We start from the raw sequence: 14,436 nt of genomic DNA, 5'->3' as shown, positions 1-14,436 counted from the left end.
CACTGAGAATTTTAACTATTCCACTTATAAATTGTTCTGCTTTCCAGAATCAAGGCACAATCTATGGCCAAAGATGGATCTTGCAAGAATTCAGGTCAACTTTATGTTTCTGAGATTTTAAACTATTTTTCTAATTTAGCCATAAGTAATTTCCATAAATACATTTTGATATCAGTGACATCCTCTACCTTATCCATTGCCTACTGAGCTTATCTGACCTGACAATACCCACCCTACCTCTTCCAGGACCAACATCTTCCAAAGAATCCTCTGTGGGTTCCATTAAAGTTTCAAGATGTATCTCAGAAAAAAGATTCTCAGAAAAAATGATTCCGTGTGAAGTTAAAGTCAAGAGGTATAGAGTGAAACAAAGCTACATGCACATCTTCTTTAGAGATTTTAGCAAAATGAGCTCCATTTCCCACGTCCATTTGAGCAAAGAACACCTCTGTGTATCAAGAGAGAGATTCTAGTGTTCCTTAAAACATAACCTGGGAACAAAACCCGAGGCGCTCTAATCAAGCTGCAATATCAAACCACAATTCATGCTGGCTTCAGCAACACAAGTATTAAAATTGGAATGACAAAGAAAAGATTAGCATGGCACCTGCACAAGGAAGACACACAACACACAACTCATGGAATCCCTGTGTGGAACCAAAAATTATTTCTCCTTTCGTATTGCAAAAATGTTCCATGGGATCTGAATTGTGGTACCACTTGCCACTTAAGGTGCACGGCTTTGTGCTCTTGTAACTTTCAGAAGCAGAGAGTGCTTTTCCTTTTTCCCCTTCTAATCTGCCTCAACACCTACATCCTACAAAATGATTATCTAGTCTAGTTTTGTAGCCCAGAGTAAGCACCAGGGAATTTACCCTCAGTATTGTCACCCTTTTTATTTTTTTGTCTTTTATATTATGTATCTTTTACTAGTTATAAAAAACAAATTCATGTTCATTGTGGAAATTTAACCAAAATATAAGAAAATTAAAATCATGTGATTTGATATTGTATAAAAGTATCTTAAAGTGGATGTTTAGTTATAAATACATAAGAATAACTAAGAACATATCATAAAACAAAAAAGCAGGAGGAAAGTTAGTATAGGAATTTGCCTTACCAGATATCAAAATATACTAAAATTTCACTTTAATATGGTCAGTGTGATAATGCATAGGAACAGACAAAGAAATTATGAGAACCAAACAGAAAATCCAAAAATAGATCCAAGAAAATATAATAATTTAACACGTGACAAAGGGGTATTTGAATTCAGTGGTGAAAGGTGATATATTTTCTTTTACTTTTTAAAATGTTTATTTTTTGAGAGATAGAGTGCAAGCCAGGGATGGGCAGAGAGAGAGGGAGATAAGGAATCTGAAGCAGGCTCCAGGCTCTGAGCTGTCAGCACAGAGCCTGATATGGGGCTCAAACCCACGAATTATAAATTCATGACCTGAGCCGAAGTCAGACGTTTAACCTCCTGAGCCACCCACGTGCCCCAAGGTGATATATATTTTAAAAGGATGCATGGACAATAGGTATACCTTAAAAAGAAAACAAAATTATATCCCTTTCTCACACCATGTACAAAAATAAATTACAAATGGATTAGACACTTAAATTAATTTTTAATGAAACAATAAAACCCTTTGTAGAAAACCTAGAATATGACATGTTAAAAATCTAAAGAAAAGAAGACATTATTTTTTATTTAATTTATTTTTTTCGAGAGAGAGCATGACCAGGGGAGGGGCAGAGAGAGAGAGAGAGAGAGAGAGAGAGAATCCCAAGCATGCTCCTTGCTGTAAGCTCAGAGCCTGACACGGAACTCGAACTCAACAACCGTGAGATCATGACCTGAGCTGAAACCAAGACTCAGACATTTAACCAACTTGAGCCACCTAGGTGCCCCTTAACAATTAATTTCTTAAAAAGAAGCATGGATCCCACTAGCAATGAGAAAAACCTGGATCAACTAAAAAATTCTAACTTTTCTTGACCCCGGTAGAGAAGTTTGAGTGACCAGAGATGGACAGGACCCTCCCAGGAAAGACAAAATGGACAGACTGATTTGCTTGTGACAGAGCACAGGGAGAGGAGCTGGCTATTCAAGCTTCTCCTGTGGGTTCATGTGGAGGCTCTTTTGAACCGTACCTCATTAGGTGTTCATAAGAAATACTGGTGACAGGATGGGGGAATAGAACGACCCTCCCACACACACCTGCTTTGTAGTGCAGATATGCAGGAGGGGATTTGGAGTCTGTGGAAAAGGCCCAGAGCCTCACCAGGCCTAATCCCCTGCCACAGACATTTTTCTCATTTCAAACCAAAGCCTTAAACTTCTAAAAAGGCCTTTAAAATGCTGTTACCTGCAGGGTACACATCAAGACCCATAGTAGCTGGTGAAAGGATATAAGGAAAAACAAAACAATTCCGCTGTTCTTAGAAAAACAGAAGAAATTACATGGGGTCCTAGACTCATTACTAATGCCATTAAAGATTGCTTACCACTGAAGAGTAAGTCAGAAAATCCCTTCTATGCAAGATTTTCCACAGATACAGAGAAGGCTTTGGTTGCCATGGGGAGGAGACACAAGAGGACCAAGAAAGCCCCACCCTAAGACACACTAGGCCAGCCTATGGGGCTGGAGCAAGAACCACCATGATTAGCCTGGAAAAGCACTGAATTGCAAGAATCATAGTTTAGCAGTAGGGGATAGGGGAGAACTTAGAGACAGACCTTCCTCTGAGCAAGTGCAAGCCTATGTAGGATAGAAGGTAAGAGTAGAAAACAAACACCTAGAAAAGTCCTCTGGCACCACAGCTACTGCCCCAAACACAAGGCAACAATAAATAAACACTTGAGGATTTTTTTTTTTTTTGGTAACAGCTTTATTGACATATAACTCACACAACATACAATTAATCAATTTAAAGTGTACAGTTCAATCATTTTTTACTACATTTATAGTGTTGTGCAGCCATCACCACAATCAATTCTAGAATATTTTTATCTCTCCAAAAAGAAACTTGGTACCATTTAAATATTATCCCCAACTCTTCCATCTCAATGACACCCCCAACACCAGCTCTAACTTACTGTTGCTTCTATGCATTGGCCTATTCTGGATATTCCATACAAATGGAGCCATGTAATTTGTGGCACTTTGTGACTGACTTATTTCACTCAGTGTGTTTTCAAAGTTTGTCTATGTTGCAGCATGTATCAGTACTTCATTACTATTTATGGCCAGACCATATACCGCATTTTGTGTATCATTTCGTCAGTTGGGAACATAGTCATTGTTCTGACGTTTAGGCTATTATGAATAATGCTGCTATGAATATTCAGCTATAACTTTTTGTGTGGATACATGTTGTTTTGTGGGAGGTATAGACTTAGGAATGGTATTGCTGAGTAATTCTATGTTTAATTTTTTGAGGAGCTGCTAAACTATTTTCTAAACGCTTGCATTATTTCCATTCCTGTGAGCAGTGTATGGGGCTTCCGATTTATCTACAATCTTGTCGAGATGTATGATCAATCTTTTAGATTGCAGCCATTCTCGTTGATGAGAAATGGCATCTCATTGTGGTTTTGATTTGCATTTCCCTAGTGACTAACGATGCTGAACATCTTTACCTATATTTACTGTCCATTTATATATCTTCATTGGACACATGATTATATAAATCCTTTGCCCATTTTTAATTGGATTATTTGCCTTTTTATTATAGAGTTATAAGAATATTTTATATGTTTTATGTATAACTCCCTTGTCCGATATATAATTTGCAAACATTTTCAACTACTCTGTGGGTTACCTTCCACTCTTTTTCTAGCTTTATTCAAATACAATTTACATGTATATATTGTGAAATGTTTACCCCAATAAGGTTAGTTAACACATCCTTCACCATACATAATTACAATTTTATTGTTGTTGATACAATGGTTAGAACACTAAAGTTCTACTCACATAGGAACTTTCAAATATATATTGCAGTATTGTTAACTGTGGGTACCTTAGATCCCCAGAACTTATTCATCTAATAACTGAAAGTTTGTGCCCTGTGACCAATGATCTCATTTCCTCCATTCCTCAGCCCCTGGAAATAACCATTCCATTCTCTGTGTCTGAGTTTGATGTATTTAGATTCCACATTTAAGTGAGATCTTATACTTTTCTTTCTCTGTGTGACTCATTTCATTTAGCATAATGCCCACAAGGTCCATCCAAGTTGTCACAAATGGTAGGATTTCCTTTTTTATGACTGCATAATATTCCATTATATAAATATAAATCACTTTTTTTTTACCCATTCATCCCATCAATGGACACTCATGTTTCCATGTCTTGGCTATTGTGAATAATGTTGCAGTGAACATGCAGATATGTCTTTAAGATAGTTATTTCTTTCCTTCCTTTTTTTCTTTTTTCTTTTTTGGATATATACATAAAAGTGGGATTGCTGGGTCATATGGTAGTTCTATTTTTAACCTTTAGAGGAAACTCCATACTGTTTTTCATAGTGGCTATACCAATTTACATCCCCAAGAACAGTGTACCAGTTTTCCCTTTTCTCAACTTCCTCACCAATGCTTGTTATTGCTTGCGTACATGATGACAGCTATTGTAACAAATTTGAGGTGCTATCTCATTTTTGTTATGGTTTGCATTACCTGAAGATTAGTGACATTGAGCATCTTTTGATAGACTTGTTGGCGTTTGTGTGTTTTCTTTGGAGAAATGTTTATTCAAACCTTCTGCCCATGTTTTAATGTTTATTTGTGGGTTTCTATGTTGTTGTTTCATTTTGGTTTCAGGGGGGGTTGTTTTCTCTCTGTTTTTGTTTTTGTTTGCTATTGACTTGCATGAGTTCCTTACGTATTTTGGATATTAAACCTTTGTCTTATAAATAGTCTGAAAATATTTTCCTCCATTCTATGACTGCATTTTCATTTTGTTGATATTACCTTTGCTGTGCAGAATATTTCAGTTTCATGTAGTCTCATTTGTTGATTTTTGCTTTTGGTGCTTGTGCTTTGGGTATCATATCCAAGAAAACCATTGCCAAGACCAATGTCAAAAAGCTGTTTCCATGAGTTTTCTCCTAGGAATTTTAGATACAGGACTTATGTTCAAGCCTTTAATCCATTTCAGATTAATTTTTGTAAGTGGTATAATACAGGGGGCCAATTCCATTCTTTTGCATATGAAAATCCAGTTTTCCCGGCATCATTTACTAAGAGACTATCCTTTACCTATTGAGAATTCTTGGCTCCTTTGTCAGATATTAGTTAACCATATATTTGCGTCTTTACTTCTAAGCACTCAATTTTGTTCCATTGGATTACATGTCTGTTTTTTGGGCAATACCATATTGTCTTGATTACTATAATTTTGTGATATAGTTTGAATCAGGAAGTGTGATGCCTCCAGTTTTGTTCTTTCTCAAGATTGCTTTAGCTCTACAGGGTCTTAGGTGGTTCCATGTGAATTTTAGGATTTTTTTTCTTTACATGTATGTGAAAACTTGGAATTTTGATAGGAATTGCATTGAATCTATAGATTCAATGTATGGACATTTTAACAATATTAACTCTTGAGATCTGTGAAGAAAGGATATCATTGAATTTGTGTCAGCTTCAATTTTTTTTTCATCAATGACATAGTTTTCAGTGTGATTGTTCACTTCCTTGGTTAAATTCATTGCGAGTATTTTATGTTTCTTATGATATTGTAAATGGGATTGTTTTCTTTATTTCTTTTTCAGATAGTTCATTGTTAGTATATTAAAACACAACTGATTTTGTATGTTGATTTTGTATCCTAAAACTATTGAATTTGTTTATTAGTTCTGACAGGATCTTTGGCAGAGTCTTTAGGATTTTCTATATACAATATCATGTCATCATCAAACATACACAATTTTACTTCTTCCTTTTTTATTTGGATACCTTTTGTTGTTGTTGTTGTTGTTGTTGTTGTTGCCTAATTGCTTGGGATAGGGCTTCCAGTACTACATTGAATAGCAGTGGGAAGAGTGGGCACACTTCTCTTGTTCCTAATCTCAGAGGGAAATGTGTCAGCCTTTCATTATTGAGTGTGATGTTAGTGATGGGTTTCTCATATACAGCCTTTATTGTGTTGAGGTATGTTCCTTCTACACCCAATTTACTGAGCGTTTACATAATGAATGGATGTTTTATTTTGTCAAATACTTTCTCTGCATCTATTGAGATGGTCATATGATTTTTGGTCCTTCATCTTATTAATGTGATGTATTACATTTATCGATTTGCATATGTTGAACCATCCTTGTGTTCTAGAGATAAGTCCTGCTTGGCCATAGTATATCATCCTTTTAATGTAGTATAAATATGGTTTGCTAGTATTTCCTTCAGAATTTTTGCATCTGTATTCATCAGGAATATTGGCCTGTAGTTTTCTTTTAATAGAGCATATGTATCTAGCTTTTGTATCAGGGAAATGCTGCTCTCATAAAATAAGTTTGTAAGTATGCCCTCCTCTTCAATTGTTTTGAAGAGTTTGAGAAGAATTGGTCATAATTATTTAGATGTTTGGTAGAATTCACCAATAAAGTCATACATACACTCCTGGGCTTTTTTGTTGTTGCTGTAAGACATTTGATCAATGATTCAATCTCTTTACTTTTATTGGTATACTCAGATTTTCTATTTCTTCATGATTCAGACTTGGAAGATTGTATGTTTTTAAAATCTATGCGTTTCTTCTAGGTTGTCCAAAATTTTGGCTGATAATTATTTATAGTAATCTCCTATGGTCCTTTGTATTTCTGTGTAATCTGTCTCTTCTTTCATTTAAAACTTTATTTATTTGAGTCTTCTTTTCTTGGTAAGTCTAGCTAAAGGTTTGTCAATTTTGTTTATCTTTTCAAAAAAAAAGTTTGTTGAACTTTTTATAGTTTTTATGGTCTTTATTTATTTCCACTTTTATCTTTATTATTCCCATCTCTCTGCTAACTTTGGTTTAGTTTGTTCCTTTTTTTCTAGTTCCTTGAATTATAAAGTTAGAGTTTATCAGTACAAACTTCTCCCTTAGCCCGGTTTTTGCTGCATCTCATAAGTTTTTATCTATTGTGTTTTTATTTCCATTGGTTTTAAGATTTTTTTTAATTTTCCTTGTTATTACTTTTACACACATTGGTTGCTCATAAGGGTGTTGTTTAATTTCCATATATATATATATATATATATATATATATATACACGTGTGTGTGTGTGTGTGAACAAAGATGTCTATAAACAAAAATAGCTTTATTATTTCCCTGACAATCTATAATTTGTGCCATTTTCTTCTCCTACTGTCTTAATTAAGACTTCTAGTATAACATTGAAAGTGGTTCATGCTTGGGGCGCCTGGATGGCTCAGTCAGTTAAGCCTCCGATTCTTGATTTCAGCTCAAGTCATGATCTCACAATACATGGGAGAACCCCACATCAGGCTCTGTACTGACAGTGCTGAGCCTGCTTGGGATTCTCTCTCCCTGTCTCTCTGTCCCTCCCGTGCTCTGTGCAAACTCATTCTCTTCCTCCCTCTCTCTCTCAAAATAAATAAATAAACATTTAAAATAAAATTTAAAAAAAAAAGATTTTTCATCTGTGTTCACGGGAGATATTGGTCCATAGTTTTCCTTTTCTGTAATATCTTTGGCTGGCTTTGGTATTAGAGTAATGCTACTCTTATAGGATGAGTTAGGAAGTATTCCCTCTGCTTCTCTTTTCTAAAAGGAATTATAGAGAATTGGTATTATTTTTTTCCTTAAATATTTGTTAGAATTCAACAGGGAATCCATCTGGGTCTGGTGCCCTCTTTTTGGAATTTTATTAATCATTGGCTCATTTTTAATTCTTACTATTCTTTATTGATATAAAATTGACATACAATATCATATTACTTGTATATGTATATATATATATATATATATATACACATATATATGATTTAGATTTAGATATATATAGATATATATATATGATATAGATTTCACATACAAGTGAAATATTAGGGTATTTGCCTTTGTCTGCCTTTTTTCACTTAGTATAATATCTTCAAGATTTCTTGAATCGGCAAGAATCGGCAAGATTTCTTTATTATGGCTCAATAATAAACCATTACATATGTATACCACATTTTCTCTAGCCATCTATCCTTTGATGGACACAGGTTGCTTCCTTATGTTGACTATTGTAAATAATGCTGTGATAAACATGGGAGTGCATATATCTGAGTTAGTGTTTTTGTTTTCTTTGACTAAATACTCAGTAGAATTGCTAGCCATATGGTAGTTCTCTTTTTAATTTTTTGAGAAACTTCCATAACTGTTTTCCACAGTGGCTACACTGATTTACATTCCTACCAACAATGCACAAAGATTCTCTTTTTCCATATCCTTGTCAATACCTGTTACTTCTTTTTGATAAAAATCATTCTAATGGGTGGGAGGTAATATCTTATGTGGTTTTGATTTGTATTTTCTTGATTCTTAGTGACATTGAGCCTATTTTTACACACCTGTTGGCCATCTACATATCTTCTTTGGAAAAATGTCTCTTCAGGTCCTCTGCTTATTTTTTACATCAGATTGTTCTGTTGTTGTTTTTGGTTTTTTGTTTTATGCTATTGAATTGTGTGAGTTCTCTATGTATTTTGGATATATATGATTTGCAAACATTTTCTCCCATTCAATAGGCTGTTGTTTAATTTTGTTAATGATTTTCTTTGTTGTGTAGGAGCTTTTTAGTTTTATGTGGTCCCATTTGTCTTTTGTGGTTCCATAGAAATTTAGGATTGTTTGTTCTATTTCTGTGAAAAGTGCCATTGTAATTTTGCTAGGGATTACATGGAATCTATAGATTGCTTTGGGTATCATGGTCATTTTAACAATATTACTTTTTCCAATCCATGAGCATGGGATAGTTTTCCACTTATTTATGTCTTCACCAATTTCTTTCAATGTTTTATAATTTTCAGTGTTCTGGCCTCTAACCTCCTTGGTTACATTTATTCCTAGACATTTTATTCTTTTGGATGCATTTGTAAATAGGATTATTTTCTTAATTTCTCTCTCTGATAGTTCATTAGTGTATAGAAATGCAACCAATTTTTGTATTTTGATTTTATATTCTGCAACTTTACTGCATTTGTTGATTAGTCTGTAGTGTTTTGGTAGAGTTTTTACAGTTTCCTATATATACCATTATGTCATCTGCAAATAGTGACAGTTTTACTTCTTCCTTTCCAATTCAGATGACTTTTTTTTCTGCCTAATTGCTCTAACTAGGACTTTCAATACTATGTTTCGTACAAGCAGCCAGAGTGAGCATCCTTGTCTTGGTCCTGATCTTGTTTCATCTTTTTGTCATTGGGTATGATGCTAACTGTGGGTTTGGTAGACTCAACTTCTCTAGTAGATATAGGCCTATTCAGAATATCTGTTTCTTCTTGTGTAAGTTTTGGTATAATGTGTCATTTAGGAAATTAGTCCATTTCATTTTGATTATCAAATTTGTGGGCATAGAGTTGTTCATAGTATTCCTTTACTATGCTTTTAACATCCGTGGGGACTTTAGTGATGTCTCCTCTTCCTGATATTCATGGTATGTGTTCTCTTTTTTCTTATTTAGCCTTGCTAGAGATTTATTGATTTTATTGATTTTTCAAAGAACTAGTTTTTTTGTTTCATTGATTTTCTCTATTGGTTTCCTATTTTAAATTTTGCAGATTTCTCCTCTCACTTTTATTAACTTTTTATCTTCTTCCTACTTTGATTCCAATTTGCTCTTCTTTTTCTATTTTCCTAAAGTGGAAGCTTAAATGTTTGATTTTAGATCTTTCTTCTTTTATGCACTTAATGCTATGAATTTGCCTCTAAGCACTGCTTTTGATATACCACAAATTTTAGTAAGTTGTACTTTTACCCTCATTTAGTTCAAAATATTTTTAAATTTTATCTGAAATTTCTTCTTTAGTCTGTGTGATATTAAGAGGTCTGTTGTTTAATCTTCACATATTTTTTATTTGTTGCCCATTCTTTGTCCCTATTTTTGTCTTTAAGACTTTTTCTGCCTTTTATCATTTTAATTGAGCATTTTACGTTTCACTTTTCCTGCCTTTCTTAGCATATTATTCATGCTTGTTTTTTTAAAGTTTATTTATTCATTTTTAGGGGAGGGGAAGGAGCAGAGAGAGAGAGAGGGAGATAGAGAATCCAAAGCAGGCTCCATACTGTCAGCACAGAGCCCAATACAGGGCTTGAACCCACGAACCACAAGATCATGACCTGAGCCAAAACCAAGGGTCAGATGCTCAATATGACTGAGATACACAGGCACCCCTCTTTTTTTAAAACTCTTTTTAGTGGTTGCCCTAGATTTTGCAATATATATTTACAACTAATCCAACTCCAGTTTCAAATAACACTATACTTCAAAGGTTGTACTAATATTTTATAATAACAGAACAATCCTAATTCCTTCCTGTCTCTTGTGTCATTACTATTATTCATTTCACTTATACATAGGTGTATGTATATATGTGTGTGTGTGTGTGTGTGTGTGTGTGTGTGTGTGTATTACACCTTTTGAAGCTATCTCATAGTTTTATTATAGTCTGCTCTTGTTTTGTAGTATATTTTCTTTGCTTTTAAGTCTTGGCAATTTCTACTGAGACATCCTCAAGCTCAGAGATTCCTTTTGCAACCATGACCTATCTACTATTAAACCCATAAAAAGCATTCTTCACTTCTGTTACAATGTTTTTGGTATCTAGTATTTCTTTTTCTCTTTTTTTCTCACAATTTCACTCTCTCTGCTGAGATTTCCCATCTGTTCTTGCATCCTGTCTACTTTATCCACAAGAGTCCTTTGTATATTAATCATAATTGTTTTTGGGGCGCCTGGGTGGCTCAGTTGGTTAAGCGTCTAACTTCAGCTTAGATCATGATCTCACGGTCCGTGAGTTCGAGCCCCGCATCGGGCTCTGTGCTGACAGCTCAGAGCCTAGAGCCTGCTTCAGATTCTGTGTCTCCCTCTCTCTTTTACCCTCCCCCATTCATGCTCTGTCTCTCTCTGTCTCAAAAATAAATAAACATTTTTAAAAAATTTAAAAAAAATCATAATTGTTTTAATTCCAGGTCCATCAATTCCAACATGCCTGGCATATCTGAGTCTGATATTGATGCTTTTCCTGTCTCTTAAAATTATGTTTTTTGCCTTTCAGTATGTCTTATAGTTTCTTCTTGATAGGCAGGCATGATATACTAAGTAGAAGAAACTGTTATAAATATGTTTTTACTAATGTTGGTAAGGTGTTAGGGCAGGGGAAGTATTCTATAGTCCTATGATTAGGTCCAATTCCTTTAATGAATGTTTGCTTCTGGACTGTGAATCTCAATAATTCTTTTTGGTTTATCCTTTCCTTAGATGGAACAGGATGGCTAGAGTAAGCTGGATTTGCAAATCAGTTTTTTTTTTTTTGTTAGTGGAAAAGGATTTGGATAAATATTTCACAAATATGATATACAGATTGAAAATAAACACATGAAAATATGGTCAACACCATTAGCCATTAGGAAAATATAAGTTGAAACTATGAGTTACTACTATATATATTACGTGTTACTCCATTTATAAGACATTCCCAAATAGGCAAAATCAGTAGGACAGAAAACATATCAAGGGTTGGTATGGACTGAAGGGTGGGGAGAGGATTGTCTAGGCTTGATAAAACATTTGTGGTGGTAGAAATGTTCTTGTTTGTAGTGGTGACTATACAACTATGCACTTGTCAAAATTCCTAGAATTAAAGACCAAAAAAGACAAATTTTAGAATATATCAGATACATAAACTTGACCCTTAAAAAGTAAACATTAATAATTGAAGCCATGTATAATGGAATTTTTGAATAAATTATGTACATACATATGATAGAATAATATTAGTTGATGTGAGATAATTTCCACAAGGCAGTGAATGAGAAAGGCATCATGCAGTAATCAAACATAAGTGGAAATGAGTTTCTTCAAAAGGAACACTAAAATACTGACGAATTTTTTAAATACTTAAAATAATAATTTAAAAAATAATCCTAGAAATCAAAGAATATTGGAATATACGGAATAATGGACAAACTATGTCCCAGGAAGATAGTCACAAAATGACCACTTTTGAAACCCATCCCAGTAAGTTTAATAAAATTTCCTAAAATAGCCAGTCAAAAGTCTGTTTACTAACAATGGGGGGAAATAGCAGCTGGCATGAATTTTTTCCGAAGAAATACTCAAAGATAGAAGACAGTAAAGCAAGGCAAAATAGATAGAAATATTGGTAGAAAAAGACATTCTATCTATGACTTATCAACTAGAAAGAAAAAAAATGTTGCCTTTGGGAGAAGCTAGATGAAGAATACACAGGGCTGCACTATTTTTACAAATTTTTGAGGATCTGTAATTATGTCAGAGAGGGCAGGGAGACAAGACATTACCTAACCTGAAAAAAGAGAAAAAGTAATGAACTAAAATACACAAAATAAGAAATGATACAGCAGAGATCACCAAATAACTGTAGATACAGGAAAAATTCAAATTCCGAGTGTGGGTTTTTCCATCTTAGGGAAGAGAATGTTGGATGAGATTGAAAACTGGGACTAGGGGTATAATTTATTGATGCCCATCTCAAACCTATGTGTTTTTTTCTCCACCAGAAGCTGCTACATTCACGTATGGCACCACCATTTCTTACCTGCACGCTGAGATAGCCTGCCAGTTCAGCTCTCTGATTCCACCCTATACTTCTCAATCACTCTCCACACAATAGCCAAAGTAACCTTTTCAAAATGTCAGCCCTATGGGTCACTTGGGTGGCTCAGTCGGTTAAGCGTATGACTCCTGGTTTCGGCTCAGGTCATGATCTTGCAGTCTGTGACTTTCAGCCCCACATGGGGCTCTGTGCTGACAGTGCAGAGCCTGTTTGGGATTCTCTCTCCCTCCTTCTTTCTCTGCCCCTCCCCTGCTCATGCTCTCTCTCTCTCTCTCCCTCTCTCAATAAATAAATGAACTTAAAAAAAAAATAAATGTCAACCCTATCAGATCACAGAAAAAGTCCCTTCCCTATCTGTATTAAATACAAAAAATAATTCTCCTGAGTTATCTTCTGTTTTTTATGGTTTATTTTTTTCATTATTTCGTTTTCATTATTTTTAAAAAATTTTCATCTTTATGTAAGTTATGGAATCTGTTTTTTTCCCAAACAGTTAACTATTTAAACGTTTAAACAGCTAGCTAGACTCAGCTATTAAATAAAACTTTCTCAACATATTTATTTGTGATGCCAGTTTTATCAAACAGTCAATCCAGTATGCTCTTGTGTATCCTGAGCTATTTACTCTATTCAGTTGATCTTTCAGTTAATTTGTGGGCCATTATCATATTATTTTATTATCTTGTTTTTATTTTAATTATAGTATATTAGAATACCTGGTAACAGAAATCTCCCTTATCACTTTTAATATTCAAAATCTTTAACATTAATTTTTGAATACTGAATCAAACATTTTGCAGAGCTAGCAATCATTGTATTTTCACAGAATTCTTTATTCATGCTTTCAAATTCCAAAGAAAAGAACTTTTAAGATTTTTCAATGCATTTGCATTGAAATATATAAAATTAAGTCAGCAACATCCTTCAAATAATGTCGTCTTGTCCAAGAATGGAATGAGCCTCCTAGATTAATTCCTGATTATTTCAATATTTTGTATTGATGATACTTCCAATACAGAAGCTTTCAGTTACTTGCCCTTTTCTCCTCCAATGGTCTTCCCTTCCTACCTCATTTACTCACTCCTATAAACGTATCCTAGGCCTTTTATGCCAATTACATCTCTTCTCTATCCTCAATTCCAAGCACCACCTCCTGTCTTTCCAGTTCACTGCCTTTAGAACCCCAACTGCAAAGGCCCTTAAGTCATTAGGTCTTATAATCTTTTCATTTTTCTCCATACTTTTTACACTTTTACTTGTTTCCTTACACAGTTTAGATGCTAGGTTCTTATTATAATGACGATTATTCTCTTGCATAGACCTAGTCAATTCATTTGCCCTTCTCTCCATTGACCCTATTTGCTTGGAAATTTAACTCTGATTAAATTCAATTCTCTTTCTATTCATACCAGTGCCCACGTAGCAGAATGTGGTTGGAGAAAAGCATACACCCTGCTGACTATCCTCATTCTAAATTCATGACCACCATCCACAAAGAGCTCTCAATTCCACCTGAAAATCCTATTTCATTTCCTCATTCCATTCCATTTAAAAATAGCTTAGTAGCTACTTCATACCTTGGTCACAGCCTCCAATCGTCTTCCCCATTCTCCTCATTTTCAACTGA

General features: G+C 34.4%; 1 non-coding gene across 1 annotated transcript; it reads left to right on the top strand.

The window, feature by feature from the left end:
- Positions 1-545: 545 nt before the first annotated feature.
- On the top strand, positions 546-653 carry LOC121040323 (U6 spliceosomal RNA). Its single transcript, XR_005795235.1, has one exon. It is a non-coding gene; the product is annotated as a U6 spliceosomal RNA (small nuclear RNA).
- Positions 654-14,436: the final 13,783 nt, after the last annotated feature.

The sequence above is a fragment of the Herpailurus yagouaroundi genome, unplaced genomic scaffold, assembly GCF_014898765.1.
Source record: "Herpailurus yagouaroundi ecotype Mexico unplaced genomic scaffold, PumYag 28, whole genome shotgun sequence".
NCBI lineage: Eukaryota > Metazoa > Chordata > Mammalia > Carnivora > Felidae > Herpailurus > Herpailurus yagouaroundi.
Note: the sequence above shows the minus strand (reverse complement) of the source record. Positions and strands in the feature narration are given on the sequence as shown.